The sequence below is a fragment of the Lolium rigidum genome, chromosome 5, assembly GCF_022539505.1.
Source record: "Lolium rigidum isolate FL_2022 chromosome 5, APGP_CSIRO_Lrig_0.1, whole genome shotgun sequence".
Taxonomy (NCBI): domain Eukaryota; kingdom Viridiplantae; phylum Streptophyta; class Magnoliopsida; order Poales; family Poaceae; genus Lolium; species Lolium rigidum.
The window spans coordinates 42,363,015-42,367,210 of NC_061512.1; the positions used below are offsets into that span (position 1 = coordinate 42,363,015).

At 43.9% G+C, this 4,196-nt stretch overlaps 1 long non-coding RNA gene across 1 annotated transcript; it reads right to left on the bottom strand.

Annotated features, from left to right (window-relative positions):
• Positions 1-1,749: 1,749 nt before the first annotated feature.
• LOC124655547 lies at positions 1,750-2,810 on the bottom strand. The gene is made up of 3 exons (XR_006988725.1): positions 2,638-2,810; positions 2,294-2,546; positions 1,750-2,157 (listed from the first exon to the last, which is right to left on the bottom strand). It is a non-coding gene; the product is annotated as an uncharacterized LOC124655547 (long non-coding RNA).
• Between the last annotated feature and the right edge of the window lie 1,386 nt (positions 2,811-4,196).

Genomic DNA, 4,196 nt, shown 5'->3' on the forward strand with positions numbered 1-4,196 from the left:
AAAGAACAACATAGGCTGGTCATCTTTAGAACAGAATTGTAGGTATGCAACTTATTGGATGTCAACTATTTATATGTTACCATAGTACATGAATAAGGCGATTTAAACAGACCAAGCTAGGAATTGGCAGGCATGCATGGTGATAATATTGGCATGTACTGCATGGGTCAAACTAATACATACTGGCAGCTACTTAGATACATATCACTGAACAAAACCTAGAAACGATGGCCATGTTAAAAAGGGAACTACCCGACTCACCTTTTTTAGGATATGATAAGTTATGAATTGGCATATATAACAAATATGCACTTATAAAAGAGAACTTCTGAAATATAAATTTGTTAACCTGATTGGTTTTTATGTTGGCTTGCTTGATCACAAATTCTATTGTGAATCTCAATATATTCGAATAGTTGTTATAAATTGCTACTCTATCAATATATTAGCTCTGCATGTTCCACGTCTCATCTAAATTTGGTAAGGAAATATTGTCAATATTGTTTTTTCACATCAACACTGCCATCGCAGTACGAAATTGCAATTAAAAGTTAAAAAGCAAGGCATATCTTATCTTAATATATAGGTAGGCATTAAAAGCATACAATCAACTTGTCCTGATGTTACATTAGCTGGATTACAAATCTGTAGTGACCACTTTAATTAGATGCTCGTACATAGCATGCACCATATTATCAGAAAGTGAGTCAAAACGAAACTTCAATAGGGCTTTGTCTAAACACTGAATAAGTAGTATTCACCCACCTGGTGGTCAATACCCAACAATGCATCTGCTAATAATATGTTTATTTTATAAAAGCATGGTGAAAGCATCCAACTTACTATGAAAATGTAATCATCATATTTATAGTAGATAGTAACAACGATTATTAATACTATGGACAGCCTTCAATTATCAATTAATTATATAATCTTCTAATTGGGTGGAGAACAGAGAGAGTATCAGCTGGCCAATATATATAACTAAAAGAGTGGCAAAGTATTTAATGTAAAAATTATGTAGTAATAGAAAGAAGATAATAGACCGGAAACTTAAAGAAAATCTCCAGCAGTATAAACAAAATGAGATCAGAAATTGATACTTAAAATGTAACAGGAAAATATTATGTTAAGTACTCAAAGGCTCAAATACAACATAGAGATCTGAACTGCAGTGCAAAAACCTCCACTTTGGATCCTAAAATAAAGCAGTCAGAAAAGAAACTTCAACAAAGGAACTTCAAGGAGGGAGCAATGAGACTTCGAAACGAACCTTGATGACAGACAAAATCATCATTGTAGAATATACCGTATCTAAATAGTCAGACAACCATAATCATCATGCGGAACAATGTTTAATATTTTAATCAAGTGTTATTGCATATCCTATCTTGTTTCCTTTTATCAACAAAGAATCACTATAGGAAATGTATAATGGAGAAACAAAAATACAGTCGAAAGGTGATGCAAAAAAAAATAAGGATTGCACAAAGCCAACTTAGCAATGAACGAAAAAGATCCATCCCAACTCATTGAGAATATTTGCTAACTCCAATATCCACTCCTTACATAGCATAAGTAATAGTTGTAATAGCTGAACACAGTATAACAAAAAAAGCAGGGTACAGTCAAGAACGCCTAACTGTTCAAATGATTGTCCAACCATAAATAAAGAAGCACATTTTATGGGAAGTGGAACGGGAATCGTTAATTTTTTAAAAGCAACGGTATGGACTTGCCCAGCTAATCTTCTCAAAGGCAATTAGTTGGACTAATTTTATATGTACAGTTACCCGAACTAACTGCTCACGCAGATCCACACCTCTACAGCCTGACATCACCTGAATTTGTTTTTTACCAATATCAAGACAAATGTAGCTAGGACAAAGAAGAACCGAGGGAGCATTTACACACCTAAAACATAATAAATATGCCTAGTTTTGTGCTGCTGTATTTTTTTATCAACGCCATCAATCTGAAGTTCAATAATATGATGGAAGATCTAGGAGCTGAATGACATGAACAACATCACGGTCTTAATGTCTAATGATACTAAGTGTACTGTATAAATTACTTGAAGCCTTACCATCGCATAATTATCTGAATTTTTGATGCTATTCACTGGAATCTTGCATAGTAACAAAAGCGGCCTCAGTTCTGCATGGCAAGAAAAGGGAATCAAAAGATCGAAAGCAAGAAGGTACCAATTGGTAATAGAAACAACCGTTTCTTTCTAAATTTATTAATTGAGCATCTCCAGAAACAACAATATAGGATATCAAACAGTACTTACAGCAAGCAAACCACTCGCTTCTCCCCTTGAGCATTTAAGAGGAGCTCCTCCTTACGTTGATACACCACATCTACCGCACAAGATCAATAGGGAAGTCCCTCTCACATTGGAAATGTCAGCATATCCTATTCTTTAATTCGTGTCACAAGAATGCTGCAAAAAAATAACCTCGAGAAGGTAAATTTCATGGCTCTTGCATGTCAGCCTGCTTGGAGTTTTATCAAGCACCTTATAGGCATAGATTAAAAAGCATCTGTACACACCAAAATTGAGAAGTTAAGGGGATTGAATCAAAAGAGAGGAGAGGAGAAGGAAAATAAAGCGGAAGATATTGGTGTGGGTACCTGCGAAAGGTGCAAATGGGGCAAGATCGGGTGGACCGAGGTCACAACATGGCGGATGTTTCATGCTAGCTTAGCTACAGCGCCCGCTGTCTCTCCTGTTCACCAGCAAGGAAAATGATAAGCGGAGCCTAAATGTAACGCTAGCTCTACAACGGAGGATGCCTAGCTTGTATCCTCCACTGAAATCCCCACCCTTGCGCTTGCCTGCAAACATAGACCGGCGTTAGATATAGAAGGGGGCCGAAAAAGAAAGGCAAAGAGGCGAATTGTACATGAGACGGATCCACCGTCCAGCCCCTTCGTCGCCTTGGTCCATTGCCACCTGACTATGGCGATGATGTCCTCGACGGCCTTGAGGAACTCCTTGGCCTGCACCGGTGAGAGCATCTCCTTCACGGAGGCCTCCATGGGGCGCCACTGCAGCTCGTCGGCCGCTGCGCGTGCCATCTTGCACACCTCCTTGACGACCGCCTCAGTGAACCCCTCCTTGGTCTTCTCGCACGCCAGATGCACGGTGTATGTAGCCTGGTACTCGGCTACCTAGCCGTCGAGGGCCGCGAGCGTGGCCTTGCATACCTTGTGGCGGCGCGCCGTGACCGAGAGTGCGGGCATGAGACGGGAGGCAGGAGAGCAGCGTCGGGAGAATGATGCGGAGGATGCGGGAAGGCGGAGGTCGCCGCGGAGCAAAGAGAGAGTTGTTCTTTGCCGTTTCTCCAACGCTTGGCGGCCGTCGGAGGGGCTGCTGATGGATGTGATGGAGGGGCTGCTCATGGATGTGATGGAGGGGCCGCTGGTGGGCGGGCATGTGGTGGTGGTGGAGCTGCTGCTGGGCGAGCCCGTGGTGCCCTTTCGACGCGCTGTGGCCTGCCTGCTCCACCCACCGCCCGGTGGTTCATGTCAGCGGTCGGACCTGCGACCAACGGCCGAGGTCCAGCAAGCAACCGCTCACGGCGAACTCGGGGAGGACAAGGAGTAGGCTCTGACCTCGGGGCAGGGCAGACGCCGTCCGGGTACGGCGACCTCGAGGCGGAGCAGGTGCAGGTCGCGACGACCTCGGGGATCCGGCGAGCAACCGGCGACGACGACCTAGGGACAGACCAAGAGGGGGGCAGCGACCGAGGCAGATGCCCGCCGGGGCCGGTGACCTTCGGGAGGGGCAGGAGCCCGCCGGGAACGGCGACCTCAGGGCGGGCAGCGATGGGGCTTGGCGGCGGCGTAATAGCGGCGGAGCGGACGCTGCAAGAACTTTACGAACGGAGAGCAGCCGTGGGATTTTGTTCTCCTCTCCTTGGTCAAAGCGGTGTGAGTTGGACCAAGTGGGACCAGAACATCAAAAATGATATATCCACCCACGTTAAAACAAAGTGCACCACAGACTAAAGGAAAGGAGCAAAAAAAGTGCAAGAGGGCACCAGATATGCACGCAGGAAAATCACGACGAAAATCAACCAGAAAACTACCTACGTGTCAGCTGCAGGTTAATCCGGAAAAAAATCTAAAATTAGGAGAAAAAAGATGTTTGTTAAGGATTAATATAGTAGTTATTCAGTTGAGTTGCA